General features: G+C 42.0%; 1 protein-coding gene across 2 annotated transcripts in view; it reads left to right on the top strand.

Moving 5' to 3' along the window:
• The first annotated feature begins 8672 nt into the window (after nucleotides 1–8672).
• Nucleotides 8673–21052, top strand: part of ELMOD1 (ELMO domain containing 1) — a 39872-nt gene continuing 27492 nt past the window's right edge. The window contains exon 1 of one of the 2 annotated variants that reach the window (XM_026035007.1): nucleotides 8673–8759. The gene's annotated coding sequence lies outside the window, so the exon portion shown is untranslated. Of the gene's footprint in view, nucleotides 8760–11675; nucleotides 11734–21052 lie in introns of those variants that run through there. The other variant, XM_026035006.1, reaches the window with a different exon arrangement.

The raw sequence follows: 21052 nt of genomic DNA, 5'->3' as shown, positions 1-21052 counted from the left end.
CGCCGCCGCACGTTACCTGCTGCGCGCGGCCATGTCGGGAGGCGGGCCCGGCGGCGCCGCTCCGTCATGGCGGCAGCGCCCCGCCCCGCCCGCAGCCCGGCCCGYGCGGGGACAGCGAGGTGGCCGCGAAAGGAAAATCAGGGCCGCCACGGGGAGGGCGAATGAGGGGAAAGGGGGTAGGAATCGTCCCGTGCGGTCAGTCTCCTCCCTCGGTTACACTGAGGYACAAGAGATCCATAGGAAACACGGGGACCTGAAGCCCTCCGGGCCTCGCTTCAGGTGACCGTAGCCCTCTCCCCTTCCTGGGGCGCCCCCAGCCGTCCTTCCCTCCTGGTGTTACCAGGCATCCCCGCTGCCCGTCTCAGTCACTGCAATCCCCTTTCTCTCTTTCCCTTTCCCCCCTTTTTTTTTCTTCAGAGTCTTTTTGATGCTGTCACGCTCTAATCTCCTCCCTGCTTCTCCACCCCCTTCTGTCCTACTTTAGCACTTCACCTGTTTTTAATGCATTTTTTTAACTGCTCTACTTCCTTATTTCTCTTCTCTCTAAGGAGCTGATCAAACTGCCCAGCTCTACTTGCTGGCAGTCCCTTCCTCCCTCCAGCACCTCCTTTTCTCTCCCTGTGAAACCTGCTTTTTATCTTCCTCCTCCAGATCAGTAAATTCTGCTCCTGAGCTTGCAGCGGAGAAAAAGTTAACATCTGAGCCTGCATCCGCAGCAGGGCAGAGTCACCCTGTGCCRTGCAGGCTCAGCTAGGGAACGAGCATCCCAGCAAAGGGATGCACAGAGGGACTACACATATGGATTAGGGCAAACAAAGGGCTCCAGTGCACCCTCCTAGAGCTAGGGATCCCAAAACATGTCACATAAACTGTATCCATCCACGCTGTAGGTTAAGGACAGCTTTGACACTGCCTAGCTGGAGGTGGCTACCCATCAAGGGCTGAGCTTAGCCCTCCGCTCTCACATACACTTCTTGCTTGTGCACAGGTATTTATCTCAGGATAGACAAAAGTGGAAGTGGGAACGGGAAGGAACAAGGTGCAACGAAGGGATGGGGTCTAGTTAGCAGGGATACTGTGCTGTGGTCAGAGCTGTGGTCTACAGGCACATAGCTAGAGGACACACAACTGGCATCATAATACACTTATTCTGCCTTTTGTAGGCTAATACTCTACTTCTCAACTTACTCCTTAAAAAACTGCCTTTTTTTTTCTTCTCTATTTAAATACCAGGCTCATTTTATCCCTCTCTCAAATTCCCATGGGTATTTAACCTTTTACAAGAACAATTAGATACAAGATTCTCAGGTGGGTGGTGTGCAAGGCAACTAATGAGTCTTGCAAATCCATAGTCAGGAGCCAGTTCTATGACGTTGTCCCAGATCTACTCTCTAGAAGTCAACCCATACACCTAGGTAGGGCAGAGCTCATAGAAAAGAAATAAAAATCTCCCATGGAACATAGACCATGACCTAAGCCTGATACAGCTATGTAGTATGCACAAGGTACAAGCCAAACAAGGATGTGGGGGTTCAGAGGTACAAATGCAGGACTATGACGGCAGTGTTTTGTTAGATAGTGTCATTGCCCTCCTCCCACCATGGCCCATGGCATTACTTCACTCTGCATCCTTGTCCCAATCACTCCACCTGTGCCTTGACAACATTATATGATAGCGCAGGCCTTTGCTTATATTTCCCCATATGTAAAGTAATATTAACTACCTACCTGGTAGATGATGGCATAACAAGAATTGGCTAATCCCTGAAAACACCAATTATCATCATCTGAGTTTTTTGTAAGTCAGAGTGCCATGGGGAAGAATAACCAGACATAATGTCAACAGCTCTTATTTCTATTAAAGTGTTCCTTGAGCCTGGGAGTTTATGAAACCTGAAGGCCACCAAAAAGGTGATTCTAATGAAAAGAGGGATTTTCTTTTTTTTTTTTTTTTTTTTTTTTTTTTTTTTTTTTAAAAAAGGGATTTTTTTTTTTTTTTTTTACCTACTTGTTTGGACAAATGGAAAACACCTACCCAAAGGCTGTTTCTGTTTTTCATATTTAGAATAGTGTTTCAGTATATTTGTAAACATTAATTGAAAAGAAAATGGTTAGCCAGTTGTACTCAAATCAGAATTGCTATTTCCCTCACAATTTAAGCTCTGAAGTGCAGTTCTGTGCAGTTCCACACAGAAACTACTCCTCCAGATACCACAGTATATACAGGCCACAAGTCAAAACCCATCTCCATATGCTTAACTCCATTGTGACTGAATAAACAACAGAGCAGCTCACAAAAGTGAAGATTCAGGCTTACTTAYGTTTTACATTTTATTCTCTTATTAAAAGTGCTTTGGGTAAAATCTTGATTTTTCTAAGTAACTTGTCTGTTTTTAAATGATTTTTTTAATAAATATTTGAGTTTGAAATTAAATTTTCAGTCCTTTTTTCATTCCCTCCCCCTGCCTGGRAAAAAAATGTGTTCTATCAAAAGGTCTTGAGTTTGGCTCTCTTTTCTTGTAATTGATAAGCAGGAAACATATTCTAAAGCAGAATGTCATGCTCCCACATATTCGCTGATGAGAAACAAAACGCTGTTGACTTTTTCCAGGAGGAAATTACACTACTTACTGCACTATTCTATCTTTGCCTCGTTCTTGAGGACATGGTCAAAGTATATATATTCCCCTTCCACTTCATATGATAATAGATAAACAGGCAGTAATACTTGAATTTCTTGTGAGAAATACAGGTTACAGATCCATATGCAGAAAGACAATCTTATTTCCTTTTATACCAATGCAATCCATGCCATGCTTTAACCTAATGTGATGACACTGGATTTGCATCACTTTCAAACTCAATTACAAGAAAATCACAGGAAGATAGTAGGATTTGCTGTATCAAATCTCTTGATTTAAGAAGCTGCAGTTTAAGAATCATGACAAATAGGATATGGTTCTGGATAGCAATTTGTTACAGAAATAAGAAGAACCCCCTGGGTACTAAAGAGAGCTCAAAAGCACCCAAGAAGAGTACTGTAGAGGAGTACCGTAATAATTGAGAAGACAGAGATGGATTGTTTTAAGAGTACATGCATGTAATTGTCAGGAACTTTGACAATATCTGTTGACCTAAATTCAAAATGTGCTACTGCTGCCACTTAGGATAGTAAAATTCTCCATGACAAATCTCTGCAGTGCCAAAGGCTTATATTTTTCAGGAAGGTTCTCTGTGTTGCATGTCATTTTGATTCTGCATTTGTGCTGTTCAATGCTAGATTTCATATTTCTTCCTAAAAAAAAAAAAAAAAACTGAAAAACAACTTACAAATTCTTTAGCAATTGCATAAGACTAAAAACAGAGACAGAGAGAAATCTAAGTCTTAGTAAAATCAATGGAAGATGTGCCAGTTATTACGATGAAGGCAGGATGTAACCTTCTTTATAAAATGCTAGCAAACAAAAATCATTCTCAAGTGACTCAAAAACATTAAGTGATATCATTGTTCTTTCTGCTTTCTAAGTTTTAGCCTACACTCTCTTCATACAGTCTTCTTTTTTTTTTGCTCAAAAATAAAAACTTAAGAGTTTGGTGGAAGGTCTTTTTTATTTTTCCCCTCTTTCTTGTAGATTTAGGATATTGAAACTTTAAGAAAAATACTAAATAGTATAAATTKCATGATAGCATTGTAAAATTTGGCAATACTGGTTTCCTATCACAATCTGGTRATAATCTGTAGGTTCACTTCCATCCTAACAGGGAAGTAAACACTTTTTGTGGAATAATTTTCTTTGATCCAACAACAAACACAGCTTTATCGGAGGGTCTGAGCAGGCAGATTTTAGTTCTCTGTTGGGACAGCAATAGATCTTATTCAGAGAACCTAAAAATCAGTGATAGTTAAGGACTGGGCAGGTGGTGGCTACTTCATAGCACTTCGATGCACTGAGACTGCCTTAACAAGATGTAAGCAAATATTAGCAGTCAGAGGGGGAACAATATTAACAATTTTAACTTGTGTTGTCAGATATACTTCAGGGGTCTATCTGCTCTCATTGGACACCATTAATACGACACTTCCTTATATATACTCTCACTAGAATTGGAAATACGTCCTGGAGGTGTAAATACAAAGAAAAACTCTGATCCTTTCTTGAAGAGTTCTCATTTTTTTTTTTTTTCTGAACTTCCAGGTACACACCAGAACTGTGGGGAAGGTTGATGGACAATCAGTATTTAAAAGCTTTAGGCCTGGCTTACCTCTGAAGTACCCAAGGGACAGTGCATATCACGCTGAGCTAAAATGTTAGCCAGAATTAAGGTCACAATAAATGTTGGGAAGGAGAAAACAAATGGGGAGAAATATGTGAATATAAATTGGAATTCAAATTTCTGTTGTTGCTGCAAGGGTTTCCCTGTGTTATCTTACTTTGAATACAGTCTTTCTCTAAAATAAGTGTATTGGAATGGCATAAAACAACCAAAACGACAAACACCTCCAGCCCCAAAATGTCTTCTTGATGCCCTGATTACCACTAATTTAGTGTATGGATAGAAACAAGGCTAGGAACATTTCCCTAAAAACGTATTCAGTAAATTTACATATTTATGTATTCAGTAAATCGACACCCTGCAAGCAAGGATTTTGCCCTCAGTTTTAAGTTTTTTGAAATTTCTCTAACCATAAGCAATAGTGAAGATGTAGGATTTTAACCTCTCCAAAGCCTTGTCTTCTCTGGTACATAGAGGCTGCTGGCATTTTCATTTCTTTACACAAGGGGTCCCCACACAGGCTAAGGCCGATGGACCACTGTCAGTTGGTCACTATGCACCTTTGTTGTCAGTCTTTTAACTGAAAATACGGCACAGCTACTATACTACATGGTAGGTCCATCGGCCCTCTGTTGTAGGCTTAGAGATAATTACTGGTCCATAAACCAAMACAAAAAAGCACCGCTGAAAAAACRAACGAATCCTCCATTGGCCATATGTTGAACTGGAAATCCTACTTTCATTGCCCAGGTGACTCTTTCTCTGCTTTTCAGCAAAGCGCAGGAAGGTCTTCTAATGCTAGTCTAGTTGACTTTCTGGAGTATCAGAAGAATAATATGAAGTACTGAAAGAACCATAAAAATTACTGATTCCCCTACAAATCACTCAGACTATCGAGAAATATTTTATTTGGGCCTTGGTATGAACTTAGCTGGAAGATTTAAAATTTCTGCTTTGTTTAACACTCCAAAGGCTGAAAATYATCAGCACTTCTTCAAAGCCTGCATGGACTTCACATTCTCTCTCTTTAGGATTGTTTTCCATGATGAGACAGGAAGTATTATTTTTCAGAATAATAGTTACATTATTCTCTTCTGGCCCTACAGTCAGAATCTTACACTAACCTGGCAAAACCCAGTTCTGTCACAAGCAATTAGGATTTGGTAGACAGTCAAAATGCAATGTGACCTTACCCAGAGATCCTCCCTGCTATCTACACTAGACGGGCATTCTCTTTTCCTGCATATCCTTGGAAACCATCACTTCTCATGGTTATCCTTAAGGATATAAACGTATCATAAGGACAATCAGGTCATATCAAGCAGTGAATTTGACTACTTCACCAACTAATATATATTTTAAAGCTCTGGTGCTTGCAGTCCAGACACCATCTGCAAAGTTGATTTTTAAAGGGAACAATGTTGCTTACATACAGAGAAAGAAATAATACTGAAGTTTCTCTGGTCTCTTGCACTTCCACCTCCCCAATGTCTACAGTGAGACAGGAGAAAATAATGTAATATGTGCAGTAGCCTAAGATTCTTCCTTTCAAGTCCTTACAGGCATCATCTCAGCAGCTCCTATCAGCAATAGGATTCATGTTTGCTGGAAGAAGAATAGCTGTTCAACCATAAGCAAGGCATTTATGCAAAAATTTTCAGACATGAGTGGTCATTTGGGGCACCCCACTTGCTGCTCGCTTAATTCAGTTGTCATTGACTTCTTAGGAGCTGTAATATATTGAACACATCTGTAAAAAGAAGTTGCAAAATTTTCAATTGGATATACCAAAAAATGAAAGCATGCAAAATTAGTGGATTTTTTTTAATAAACATCACTTCTTTGTGACTCAGTTTGACACTCTGTATGATATATTCATAAATATTTATCTAACTCAAGCAAGGGTTGTGAATCTTCATGAATCATTGCTTGTGCAACACAGTGTAGTCCTTGAATGCATATGCTACATTTCATTCAAAGTGTGAATCTGATTAATTACAGGGGATAATTGAAAAGAAGAATACACAAGAAATGTTCATGACCTTTTTTGTTTCCCTCATTGAGCATTTGTTTCAAAAAAAAAACTTTATAAATACAATCTTTTCTTCTTCACACTTACATAAATATGTTTGGCGCACGTTTTAGTGGAGAAGAWCAGGACACAGGATGATGATAATCAACATATTGAAGTTTGTTCACTTTTATTATTAAAAAGCAAGCATTCTTAACATATAGGATTTGTACTCTGGTCTACAGTGCTGTTTTGTTTTGTTTTGCAAATCTCTATATGGCAAGAACAARCAGAACCATTTAAATTAAAACATTATGACATTAATTCATAAGACAAAGTCCTTTCTAGTAGAATTCTTTACCTCAAGAGACRGCTAAACTAAATGAGCATACTGGTTGCTTCACTTAGCTGTCATCTCTCTCAAGTCTATATGAGCAAGCCTGAGACACATCATCTCTCATGTTATCATCATCTGCATGCTTCTGTTATTGTCTTCTGTGCTAAACTTTATAGCATCTTCAGTAAAAAGACTGAGTATAATGAAGTGTGGCACTGTAAATGAGCAAAATGGCTAGGAGAGCAGTTTAAGAAATGGACATATAGGCTGCGTGCAGACTGCTTTAGTTGCTGTAATACCAATATGCCAGAGTCACATCATACTTGTCCTGTAATACACCGTCACGGAAATTTCTGTAGGTGATACTTCTCCTGAGCTAGGCACAAAGAAATGACAGCTGTTTTAATATTTAAAAGTAAAGTGTGGAGACAGATCTCAAGAATCAAAATGACTCCACAAATAGCAAATTCTTTTCTAAGTGCTCTCTTTTTAATTAGGGTAACCAGATTTCTTAAGCAAACAAAATTATGTAAGTTAAAGATTTGAAAAGTATTTTGTCATCTCATCCTCTTCTTTACCATGCCAAGACAGTTCTGTATAGCATATTTCTATGCTATTCAGCAGACCAACCGTAGGTGTGCATGCATCCATCTGCAGGTACCTGTACACCCACCAAGTACAAGCTCCCAGGAGTGCAGTCAACACCTACCTGAATGCACATGGACACCCAAGAGGGGAACGCTGCACCACATAATTCAGGATCATGCAGACTGCCTGGGCGCTGCTTGCCATGGGGATGAATGAATTACAGACTCCCAGTTCCATCAAGTAAATCCCAGCCTGACTACCTGGTAATACAGAGTGAAAACAGAGAGTCATACACACGTTGTACAGGATCTGACATAAGGAAGATGCTAAACCAMTTTGTATATGTTGCACATGCACATTCTCACACCTAAGCAAATTTACAGATATTTAGTGCAGATTTCCAGGTTCTTATCAATCCTCAAATGGAATTGATTCCATATAACTTATAACTCTTTTTATTTATTCAAAAAATAAACTATAGATCTCCAAGCAGATATAGAAAAGCTTTTGGCTACCATGATACAAGTGTAAGAATTGCATTGTAAGCTCCAGTCCTGCTGCATCTGTGAGGGGTCTCACACACTCCAAATTCCTCCCATGTAACAATCATTCCTGGAACTTGCACCTGAGTGCACATGTGTAGGGCAGTGATGATGTCAGTTCAGCTAAATGCTGTCCTACGCTTTCACCTGAGCATCCTCTTCAGACTGGGCCATATGACACCTCCCGGAAGGCACAGCTGGACATTTGCTCAATGGCATCATTCACCTAGGGTAACCCGAGCTCCATTCCCACCTGAATACGTTGACAAAAGCCCTCGCATCAGATTCACAAATTACAGCGTTCTTTTGCCATCTGTTTGCTGCTGGCCCTGCAGAGCCTCCATTTCATTCCTGCGAGGGCTGTTGCCAAAGCCCTGTACAGTTTCATATACACACAGGGGCTCCTGAATGACAGGTGTGATGCATATCCACACACAGTGAGCACAAATAGGTGTTTTAAATGAAATCAGACTTGATGGGCTTTAGCAGACAGGAGAAAGGTATGGCCATTTTAATGCACTCTTCTTTTCCTCACAAGCAAAGAAGTTTGTTCAGCTCAGCTAAAGAAGGAAACACAGCAGTTAGTTTTACAGTACTTAATCTGCTGCTATTGTTCCTTTGATATTGTAAGTATCTTCATATTTAGCAGTACACTTCCATTAGGGCAATTTTTCTTTTAAATGCACAGCACTGTCACCAATTRCCTCTTGCACTGAGCCACTCCTGGCTTAATAGAGTCAGGAGATAAAAAAAATAAAACCTTTTAGCTGATCCCCAGCTCCAAGCCCAAGAAAAGCACTAGCAGCCCGATTAATTGTCAATTGGCTGTGTCAATCACACCCTGACAATGTCCAGCTGAAAAAGAACTTATGAAGCAGGCAGGTAGGATTAAAAGAACCCAGAGGTTTGAATTTATTCTGAGAGTAACAGGAGAGTACTGTTTGATCCTGAGTAAAACTAGGAGGAGACAGAATGATAAGCTGAGTTATTGGCTTCAGGAACTGAGGTAAGAAAAAGCCCTTATGGAAACAGGAGTTTGTTTTTACTCTTTGATTATTTTCCTTTCCTACAACTTTTATGACTATTCCAATATTAGACAAAATACATTCCTTTTCTTGTCTAAGTAGTTGAGTGCAAATAGAAGTGAAATATTTCTGCTACTGTGTTTATTAAAAAATTAATTTTTTTTGTTAAAAAGAAAACAAAATGAACTATTTTCTGTCCTTCTAGGAATATATTAGCTAAAGAGCAATTTCATACATGCGTGCAATAGTACCCGAGTGGCACTTTTCCTGAGGAAAGAGAAGTGCTGGAGCATGTCAGAGCCCCATGAGGTTCTTCACAAGGACATAATATGCAGGCTGTCAGCCTTGCCTTTTATCAGTAAATGGTAGAACAACAAGGACTTCCATCCAAAATAAAGAGCAACTTGAGTATTTGAATTTTCACCTYTGTCTGAGTTAGGTCTCTTGCTATTTGTTTTGCTTCTTCCTATCACCTTTTATGACACTAAATTAATCATGCAGGTGACCTTGCTGGCTTTTATTACTCACAGCAAGCTCCACAAACTATGCTGGGAAAGTGTGATAGCGCTCAACTAGCGGCTCCTCTGTCTATCTAATGTATACTTCACTGCTGCTTTTAAGTACAGGCAATATTTTTGCTTTAAGGCATAACTTCTTCCACTTGCTGTAACTTAAAAAGAATGGAAGGTGCAGCACAGTAAAAATATTTCCACTTACTAAATACTAAAGAAAGTATTTCTACTTTGTACTAAAATAAGAGCCCTTGAGTGAATGGGTCCATCAAACTGCAGCTTGGTAAGTTTCTTGASAAGTTGTGTGTCATTGAGTTTAGCACAGCACTGTGTGAGTCTACAGTTTAGCAATGATCCACCTCATTCMGAGCATTCAGAGCATCATCCGGAAAAGATAATTTGCCTTAAAAATGGACTATTAGTCCCTTAAAGTAGTGTTTTGTTTGTTTGTTTTTATCAAAATCTGTTCTAGAGATGTGAAGGAAAATGACCTAGCTACAACATGACCTTACCGAAGGCAAATATGACTAGGCAAGAGTGGTGTTTTCCTCTTGACAGGACTGCAGATCTTCTAGAGAAGTGTGTTGTTCAGGGGAAAGCAAGATCTGCTGCTTCAGGAGGGCATGTGCTGTGATGCCACAGGGAAATTGCTAATTAAGTTGGAGAGGAGCAGCACTAACACTGCCAGGTAACCCATATCGCTGAGCTTCTGCTCTGGCAGCACAGAGTTGGAAAAAAACCTACAGCACTGATGACTCTCACCGAGTTACCCGAGGACTGAATTTAACACGTGAAGCAGTAATGTGTTAAGTAAAATTCTTGGCAGCGAGAAGCTGGAAGAGTCATCAACAGAGGGGCTGAAAMCTTGTATGAGTCCTGGATGACTCTGCATTTGTTACTCTTGCCTCCAAKGAAACAAGATAAAAAGCAAGGCCATGTTTTACAAGATGTGCAAGAACTCTTGCTGTAAGCTATCGGTTGCAAAAAATAGAAGCACCTAACTGGATGGCTACTGGCCAGCACTGTGATTTGGTTGYTAATAATTTTAGGCTGGAAATTAAATTTCTAACTATTGGGGCATGGGATTTTTCAGGCAACCACCTGCAAATATATCAGAAGAGAAAAATCTAATTGTGGAGGGGGGTTTCTTGTGTGTGAAATTTGTTTTATTTTTTGTTTTTTCCCTTCTCCATTGAAGACTGGTTAACTATGGTCTATAGCAACTTTTTGAAGTTTGCCCCACAAGCAAGGGACTAGAGTCAATRGTCCTTTCCAGCCTATATTTTACATTTTTTCCATCTTTGTGGATAAAAGGATAGCTTTTGGGGGAGAGGGGAGGCTGCTCTTATAACATAGATCTGTCTTTTTTTATGTTGCTGATGCATCTTGTGCAATTATGGYTGAATTGTCTTACCAAGTGCATCTACCTGACGAAGCACATTTCACCTGTGTTCCTGAGCTCTGTGCAAGAAGCTCACCAGGTCTGGATTCAGTCCCTTTGGGAATGCTGTGGCTCCTCCTGTATAGAGTGACAGTAGTTTCCAGTGGGCACAGGAGCTCAGAGCAAAGACCTCTAGGGGAGATGGGGGGGAAAAATGTCATCTAGAAACTGGGAACGTTACCACAGTGCTGGAGGAARGAAGCTGTTTTCTGGTTGCATTGCACCGAGTTAAGGTTGAAGCCTTGCTCCAGCATGCAAAACACGACCCAGATAAATGAGGCTGTTAAGCTGTAGTCCGAAATGCGTTGCTTAGTGCAGCTCCTTYGCAGCCAGCTCTGCAGATCAAAATATCCACTATTTGGGTGCATTGGGCATTGCCATGCCCTCGAGTAGAAGAGGGTTCCACAGAGCTCTGGTTGAAGAGGGTCAAAGATGAGAATTAAGTAGGTTTTTTTTTGTTTGTTTTTTTTTTCTCGCCTTTGGCACAAGGCATGAACTGCATTTCCTAGTCATTAAGTGCTTGACTTGGTGACCTTAACGTTTCCATTGCAGATACGTTTCATAGTTGATCAYGGACTGAAAAGGAGGGACTTGGAGGAAAATTAAACCACGTCCCTTGAGCACRCGTGCAGAAAGCTATTTTTGCGCCCAGCGTGGGAAGCGCTTTGGAAAAGAGGCTAATTGGCACCTTCAAAGGACAAGCAAGGATTGAGGGGCCCCCCCGCGCCCCGTTTTTGGCGGGGGGCCGCTCGAGGGACGGCCGGGCCACCTGGGCGCCCCGCGCTGCCGCCGCCCCCTGCCCGCCCCGCGGCTCCGGCGCAGCGGAGAGCCCCCTCCCCCCGTGCCCGCCGGTAGGCGGCCCCGCCGCCCGCCTTCCTCCCTCCTTCCCTCCCTGCTGCCCGTCCTCCTCCTCGTCCTCCGCTCCGCAGATCGCGGCGGCGCCGCAGGGCGCGCCCGGGACGGCGGCGGGGCCGCATCATGGCGCTGTAGCGGCCCGCGACGGTGAGTGCGCCGCGAGGGGCCCCGTGCTTCGTTCCTCCCGCACACCTTGGCATTGCTATTGTTATTTGGGGGGAAGGGGGGCTTGGGAGGGGTGCCAGGCGCGGGGCCCCGTCCCGCTGCGGCAGCCCGCGCGGAACAAAGGAGCGTTCCGGGCAGGAGCGGGGTCTGCAGCGCCCGGGCTGCCGCCCGCCCCCGGGAAGGGCTCTGCAGCGCGCCCGGGATTAGCCCCCTAGAAGTAGTTACGCAGCCCCGAAATCCCGCAGCATCCTGTGCGCTGCCCTGCGCTTCCCGTTAGGCTGCTGTTGCAAACAACCAGCTACGCGTTTTTAAGGAAAAATCGGTTTTGTAGGAGCAGAGCTCTGAATTCCCGAAGCAGTTGTGTGTGCTCCTCTCCCCAGGATGCAAACGGTGTCTACATGTAGTAATTTAATCCAGCTCGCACGTACTTAAGTGCATTTAGTGCTCTTAGCAGGTTACAGTCCAGAATAGACGCGGTGGTTCCTAGGAGATGCTGCTTTTCTGATTCTTCCCCTTCTTTTTTCCTCTTTTAAATATGGGTAATTGCCTGCCTAGGCTGAACGTGTCCAGGTGCATCTAGAAATACCTTCTGCGCCTTGTTCAATGTTTATAATTTGCATATCATTATAAGCAATATTTCAGCAAAGACTAATGCARATCCATGTTGCTGCAGTAATGGACTTACCATCAAGCCCCATAGACTCTCAGATCAGAAAGCCTATGATCCTAGAGAAGGAAATAATGTGATAACTTCAGATATTGTATSTATCATTCTTGCCAGAAAATTAGCAAAAAAAAAAAATACTTCCAGGAAGGCATTAAACAATAGAAATTTAAGCATTGACAAAACATATTTAATAACCTTCCTACTGATTAAAGCATGCTCTTTTAATGTAAAACATAAAAACCATTATAGCTGAATATATAACCAAAGTGTTTATGCATGCCTTGCTTGCTCAGCTTGGGAAATGGTGCTTTATTGCACTACAGCACAGGGACAGCATCACCTTGGCTAACTTGATTCTCGTGAACTGAAGAATTTTCTCTCCAAGGAAAGATCTAWTTTTAACTCCTTTCTCTCTCTGCTGTGGAATTACAGCAGGCTGAACTAAGCTATGCCAAAACTAGGAAACTTCAGGGCTGTTCTGGAATCGGTCATTATTTTGTTATCCATTATCTCCCTGCACAAGCAGCCTCTTGCTGTTCCTTGCAGCACGGGAGTTGGGGGAGATGCTGTCATGCCCGTGTTCCCAGGGCTCCAGAGTGCTGCTAGTGTGTAAAGCATCCTGTATTTTAAAGCTGCCCAGAGAGAACTTGTGCTTGAAGCTAAGCTCTGATCAGCTGTAACCTGTGTTAGTGAAAATTCTGCTCAACTGCACAGGCTGGACATGTGGCTTGCACAGGCAGGCAAGCTTATCTTTCCCAGGGGGTCATTTGAAGTGCTAGCAGAAAATTACAAGAAGAGTGTGTCTGGGCTGTATGGTGATCAAATCTTGTTGGATTTAATGCCCTTTGGCTCAGAGGCTTTTTTTTTTYTTCTTCTTCTTTTTCATGACCATCTGCTCTGTCTTTTTGATTGGAAAGCTTGTTTTACTCAACATTCCTTGGAAATGCACTTTTGCTCAGTGACATAGGCCAAAAGGTTGTGTAGACTATCCCATTCCTGAATCCCAGCTTTGAGAAGGTGACGAGAACAACAAACTCTCCCCCTGTTAGGAGAATGGGGTTTGCTGGAGTGGGAAGGAAACCAGATGGTAAAATCCTAAATTAGGAAAGGAGGATAAAGTGAGAAAAATCAAGTGAGAATAATGCAAGGCAATGCGGGGAACACCAGTGGTAGCGAAGTTTTGGGCTTCACGTCTCCAGCCTCGGTGTAACTGGAGCTCCAGGCTGTGCCGCAGCCCTGGCCACRCTGGGCACTGACGCTGCCGCGCTCCTGGCACGGGCCTGGCAGCTCAGCTTGCTGCTGCCGGGGGTGACAAGTGCCTCGCAACGGCAGAGGCAGCAGGAGCATCTTCCCGAGCTGCTCGCTGCTTGTGTGGGAAGCTGCTCCGAGTGCTCCTCCTTCTTGAGTCTTGCAGTCCGGCTGCTTGGAGGCCGACGAACCTGCTTGAAACGGCCTTAAAACAAAAAGAAAAAGAAGATATGTTTACTCTAGCAGTTTGGCTTGTATCCAGCCTGAGTATCTGGCACATCCCCTGGAGACCATCTCTGGTTGCCTTGTGCTGTTTCAGGTCTCCCTTCAGAGACCTGAAACTCTTTCAGTGAAACTAATCCAGGAGCCCTTAGTCAGTTAATGAATCCTCCATGAAAGATGTGGTTCTCATCCCATTTGGCATGAAACCAGTTAAAAGCCCTGCACCAAGTGCATGAGCTTAAAACACTTCTGGCAGTTTATCCTGGACTACTGTCGCCCTCTCTCCACAAAACACCAGCAAATACTTTGTTTTCTGTTACAGCTAAGAAGCCCATTGGAAAAATAGTGTCCAGTGCCTATATAAGATACAGTAATGAACTGTGAGTGAGGGGTTGGAGTTGGTGTTTTTGCCACGTGTTAAGCTAGGTATAAGTCCTCAGATTGTGAGCACTCCATTAGATTCCAGCCAACTACAGTCACARAGTCGCAGAAAACATGTGGAGATACCTGGTGACTGGAGAAGCAGGAGTGAAAAGGCTGGAGTCGAAAATAATCTGCAGACTTTGACAGCAGACTTAGATGRGGTGGGATACTGCAGTCCTGCTTCCGTAGGAAATTGCCTTCCTGTGAGTTATCCCTTCCCTAGTATAGCTGTCTAGAATGATAGTTGACAGGCATTTTGGCCTTCAAATAGACATGATTACATTAAATGTTTTAATTCGGAGTGTGGCATGTTTGTTTTGTTTTTTAATTTCTATGTTTCTAAAGAAATGTCCCAATTGTTCCTGCTTTCCGTTCTTCAGCTCCCATTGTGGTCAGTCTTAGAGCATAGAAGAATACCTGGAGGTTTGATTGTGGAAGTTTGAAGTCCATCTAAAACACTCAGTCGAAAGGGGCATGCAGTTCAAGGATGACTAGCCAAGCTAGTCTAAAYAGGGTATAAGACTAGCTGTTAGGGTAGGGACCTCTTTATTTATTTACGCCTCCCTTGACACACCTATATATGTAGTCTAGACTTCAGGTACTTGACACCAATTGTTTTGCTTGACAGATCTGCTCTGTTGGTCTGTGCTGCTTGCTGATGTAGCTGGAGTATTTGTGGAAAGTATCTTCCTTTCCAGAGAATGAAGCTGAGACGGAGAGATTAAGTGAACATCCAAAGATTAAAGAAATGAGCCATATGAGATCTTGTCTCCATTGCTGTTCTTGCTTTGCTGCTAACTCACTCCTTTACAGTTAACTGATCTCTTCTGAAGATGCAAGAGGAAGAAATTCTCTTTCTGTAAAGAATGWCTATTTATGACTGTACCATTGGGTAATAGCATTAGAAAACAGGAGCTCTTTGTATAGACACTCTGACACATTAGTGCGTGTGCATCTGTACCCAAGTCTGCCAAAAGTAAGTTGGTAAGTTCCTTGGGATCCCAAAATCATGATACTCTTAGAATCAGCATGGCCATGGGACTCCTGTGGCCAGGTCTAGGCTATACTGGTGGTTAAATGAGTTTTGCCATTCAGCTTGTCTGTTTYGTTTTTGTTTTATAATAGTAGTTTTTATGAAAACTGAAATAAAAACTCTACCTCCTATTGCCCTCCAAAGTCCTTCAGGTATTGATATCTCTTGCCTATGGTATACCAAAAGTCAGTTGGGTGCACACTTGCACAGTTGGGTGGGCAGGCAGACAGTCGTAGTGCGAGCATGAGTACAAAGTGGTCTGGTGTGACTCAAACTCCTTTTCCAGGAGTTTGACTCCTTGCTCCAGTAAGGAGGTGGTAAGAGGAAGTGATTATTTCCTCTTTCTACTTTGCCTTCACAAAGCTATATCCTTATCAATATTGATTTGGCTATGAGCCATCAAGCAGGTGTTAAATTTGGGCTTTCTAAGCCTTTACACTCTGTGTCATGGTAACTTGAGGAGAACAGATGGGTTTAAGATGATTTCTTGTTGTACCAGCTGAGTATGGGAGAAGAATGAGGAAGGGAGRTGAGAATGCTCCTAGAGGAACATTTGGGGAATAGGACTGTACTGCAGTACAAGTTTCTTGTGCTGGGACTTGTTTTTATGCAAAGTTGATCTTGGAGTTTCATATGGGAGCTTGGATGTTCCTATCTGCAAATGAGATGTGAGAGTTGTTAGATTTTAGGTTTCTTTGTGGAAGAGAAAAATGTTTCAGCAATAATTTTTGATGCTACAGACTTTCAGACTTTACAGACTTTTTCATCTCCTCCTCTCCCCACCTCTTACTTACTATATTGCAGGCATGGTTATAACTTAGGACTACTTTTTCTGAGTCAGAGGGCTGAGCAGTGCAGCATGAGCAAGGAGTTCCTGTTCTTGTGTACATTGAATATCCAGTTGGCACCATATGCAAGCCAGACAATCTGGGAGAAGCTTTAAAGCATGAAAAACATGCTTTAGAGCATACTTTAAAGCATGAAAAACATGCTTTAGATAATAATTCATTCAAAAACAACTAAAGGATGCTCTTGAAACTGGGAGAAAGCTTGGGTTTGCACGATGCTGCATCATGAAGATTACCATCTTAAGGATGCTCTCATTTTATATTGCAAAGTTCTTCGTGTATCTGCAGGGACCTTGAAGATTTGTTTTGCCTATTTGCTATAAAAAGTATTTCTAACTGTAACTTCACCTTTTAGTGATAAAGGGTAGGATAATGAAAAGTGTGTGCCTTATTGTTCTACGTAGTAAAAGATACAGAAGGAAGGATTTCCACACATGTTTTGGTAATGCTGTCAATCATCCTCTCCTTGTCCATATTCTTTCTAACTTTGCTTTTGTTCCTCTTCCCATGAGTAATGATGCCGTATGTTCTCCCTCCTTTTCACTTCACTTATAACTTTCACTTCACTTTTGTCAGCATCTCTTCATGTCCAACAGTGAGCGTGTGGAAGAAAGCAAATACCTAGTAGCATCCAGTAGGAAGTAGGAAGATTAACACCATGGTAACCCACCTTTCCTGGCTACTGACCTTTTTGCCACTTGTTGAGAAAGGCCATCTTGCACAGTTAGCACAGAAGGATGGTTCCTGGACCCCAACTAAAAGCTCTTTTTCATCTGTCTGGTGCACGCACATCTTTACAGACTTCAAACTGTTCTTTTGACTTTCCACTGACAGAAGGGTGAAATTGGTCAAGTGGTGTCCGTTTTAGAGCTGTTTGCAGCCTTGTGAACGTATACTAAGAATTAGTAAGATATTTGTGTCCCTTGGAAGTGCTAGAAGCAGAAAGTAACTGGAGGAGCGTAGAAGAACAGGCTTGGAAAGATTCCCCAAATGAGTTTCTGTCCGTGTCCATTATTCCCATTCCTTACCTAAGGAAGGACTTAAACTTGCTTCAACTGAAGTGTGTAGTTAGCAGTATTTATAACAGCATCTTGAAAAATCTTTTCACTTTGCTTGAAAAAGTAGGTTCTTTCTTTTCTCAGACCACAGTGGGACAGAGCTAAGTACCCCAGATGTGATTTCCTATGCAGCCCATGCAGAATCAGAGCTTCCAGCAAGGTCCTGTGTCTGAAGTTGCCCCAATTTCTTTCTCTCTAGGGATGCAGAGGCCTTACTGAGCAGCAAATGGGAGGTAAAACAGGCCGTGACATTTCCAAAAAAGCCTACAGTGAGGGGGTTGTGCCTGTGTGTGCATGTGCTTGTATGGGGTGTGATTCTTTGTTTTAGGTCATGCACAGATTGGAGGACTCCTGAGAGCTATAGCTGGTGTTTTAACACTTGCCGTCGGAAGTTCAGTGTCTCACCAATATAGTGCTTCTTGACATCATCCTACTTAATTCATGGGAAATTGAAATTATTCTTGAATTCTGAGTTGGGAACAACAGCTTCATAAAATTACAGAAGGAGAAAAGTCTTACACACCTCCTCGTGTCTTCTTGACTTGGCAGACAACAGGGAAATTGTCACATGTCAAAGTGATTTGGGTGCAGCGATAGGAAAATCAGGCATATCAAATCAGGCATATCAAACCATTTTCTGCCATATCAGTATGAATTATGTCTGACCCTTACCAATTTTTTGGGCAAACCTGCTGGTTTATCTTTCCTTAGTCTCAAGAGATTGGGCCTTTGCCCTTAGGCCTTTGCTGTTGCCTTATTTATTGGTGATTATTAACCAAATACATGTGAAAGGTCTTAATTCTACGAATTTTAATGCTGATGTTGGTATGGGCTTATATTAATAAGAATTTAGCCTACATGTTCTGATATAAGTGATATTGGAAAGGTAGAATGGGTATGTGTGGTGGTGGGGGGGAAGGGGRAAGGCAATATCCTCTAATGTAATTCCATTGATGTTAAGGATCTGTATTTGGCCCACTGTTGGAATGATGAATTTCTTCCCCAAAAGCTGTACTGTATCTTGGGAGTTAGCAAGGCTCTGAATTAAGTCTAGAATTCAGTTAATACTGGTAGCAAGTGAAAAGAATAAAGATGAAACAATTTCTGTTCCTTTGTCTCAACTAGGCAATAAGGTAAAAACCAAGAAGGCAAAAGGGGTGTCAGTTGATTTTGGAAAGAGGAATTCGATTTATTTATTTAAACTTCGAGTTTCTGCAGTAATCAGTCTGGGAGCTAATCCAGGATGCCTATGTTCTTGATTTAATGCATCCAGTCTCGTAGGATTTATCCTAAACTTGGAGGAATATTGCTACAAAGTGTGATGTTTTATTTAGAACAGACTTCCTCTCTGTACAAGCTGTTGTGCAGTATATGAAAACAGAGCAAGTAGGCTAGAAAGATTGAACTGAAAACCATGCAGGCAAGAGGAGCCAACCAGATGAAACTGCTCTTCTCCTGTGTGGATGCACTGGAGGTCAAATGAAAGTTCATGGGACGTAGCCAAATATGGTGCTTTTAGTATAATGCACGAAGCAAAAGCAAAAAGGGAGGGGAAAGGCAAGTGCACATGTACAAAAATTCATCGTGTTGCCCCAGGTTGAATTGAAGGCAGTTTTCAAGGTTTTTTTGAAGAATGGAAGCATTAGAGAGAGAGCACTTAGAGATGCTGTAGTTCACCTGAGGTTAAGCATCTGACTGCACTTCTGGAAGCTTACAGCATTCTGGGTCATGGAGAGTTTCCCTAAGAGGGTAGAGTGTACCCAACAAAATATTTGCTAGCAACCACACGTGATTTGTATACTTACTACTTCATTGTCTTTCGACACTGTTGTAGAGGAAAACTAATCAAAAACAGTAATTGCTGGAGTWTTACTATAGCTCTCAAAGTGAAATATAGGTATGTGTGTACGTCTCAATTGTTCATTATTAAGATTTAGCTTGCTTTAAACAGTCAGCTACAGAAAGATAACCTTCCTTGTAAAGGCAGAGATCTGCTGTGTGTGGAGGAGTTGTTCCTACAAGGTTGGATTTTAATCAGATGTCATCTGTGACAAGCTGTATGTTATCACCTGGCAAAAATATGCCAAGTAATTACAGTCTATAGGGTTAACTGGGTGATTATGGGGGTAACTTACTAAGTGGGGTATGGTGACTAAGAATCCCAACAGAATCTTGTCTTTTTGTAGCTATCAAATATGGTCGCTTGATCCTTTTGATGTTTTCTTGTTTCTGTTTTATTCTCTGAGATTATCTACCACTTCAAAGAGGTTGTAATGCACGAAAATAGTAAAACAGGACCGTAGAGCTAGACTTTCTTTCTGTCCCTCTTCCCCCATGACCCTGCTGGGATTTTATGAAATACAAAGATGTGTTGCACATGCTTATGACCTCCAAAAGGTCCTTTAGGACAGGACTAAAAATCAGTAAAGTCTGATTTAATATACCTTTCCTTCACCCTCATGTTGAAATGCAGATACATAAAATGTCAATATGCAATGGAGATGAGGAGAGAAAATCTTATTACCTGTGACAGTGTAACTGAGCTCAAGTGTTGCTCATTAGCTTCATCAATCAACTGTGACATATTATTGCAAGACTWCATCCTGAGAATGCTTGAAATTAAATACCACCCAGTCTAGGGCATGTTAAAACAAGAACACCCTTCTGTACTGCAATGAGCAACTGAGCCCCCACCGAACAGGTGTCAGCTGTTGGTCTTCCAGCTGGTCCTCAGAGYAGCTGCATTTGTTGGTGTAGGACAAAGCCACTTCTGAGCCAAAGCAAAGTACTTCAGGCTTTAGCTTCACAAAAATTAGAATTGGGCTGCTGCGAGCAGCCATTTCAGCAAGGGATCGTTTTCCCAGGTTGTGTTTCAAGTCAGGGAGGTCTATGCACTGTAATTACTATGGTGCAGAATGACCTAAATAAGTACCCTGCGAGAGCATTTGTTTTCATTGCGTATTTGAATAGACAGTTGTCATGGTGTTTGGGAATTTGGATGTGCTCTGTGTGTGGTGTGCTGTTTATTTTTCTTTTTAGTTTGTTTGTTTTGTCCTCTACCTTGAGGTATTGGTACAATTAGTTAGAGTGCCAATAAAAATGTATTGATTACATGGATTAGGTTGGCAAACCAGACTTGCTAAGAGTTAATATAACCTGACCTAACTGGGGTCCTGGAGCTGGTTCTGTTTTGTTAAAAATTTTCAGGTTTGCATATAGTGGCAGGACTGTGTGAGCTTTCTTATTCTTGGGTTGTATGTAGGTGCCCTAAACCTGTGAGTAAGGTTTGAGTGCAGGGTTGGGGGGGGACACRGAGATATGGAAAGAGTAATCATGTTCAGCCTTCAAGCTGAGCTCGTTTCATGGGAAATATTAGAAATTATACAAGATTTTAGTGTGAAGTTGTAGGTTCTTAAACTACTGAAATTTTTGAAACGTGGATACTGTAATGACACTCTATCTGCTTTAATAGAAATACTTAGATCTTGGATCACTCGATAAGAGTGACTTTGGGACACAGGAAAAAAGGAGAAATTCAGGTGGAGAGAGACCTCAGGATGTCTATAATCCAAACTTCTGCTCACAGCAGGGTTGTCTCTACCTAGTTGATCAGGACTTGATGCAGATGAATCTGAAACATCTGAAGATGCAGACTGGGCAACCTGTTTAGTGCTTTAACTGCCCTAGTGGAGGGAAAATGGGTTCTCATGTCCAATGTCAACCTCTCCTAATTGAACTTGCGTTTGTTTTGCTTTGCCCTCCTGCCACGCACTGCTGTGAAGAGCCTGGCACTTTTTTTTTT

Source organism: Nothoprocta perdicaria, unplaced genomic scaffold (genome assembly GCF_003342845.1).
Source record: "Nothoprocta perdicaria isolate Ctin4 unplaced genomic scaffold, notPer1 scaffold_155, whole genome shotgun sequence".
In the NCBI taxonomy this organism is placed as follows: domain Eukaryota; kingdom Metazoa; phylum Chordata; class Aves; order Tinamiformes; family Tinamidae; genus Nothoprocta; species Nothoprocta perdicaria.
The sequence above is the reverse complement of the archived record's forward strand: the minus strand, read 5'-3'. Positions and strand labels throughout refer to the sequence as shown.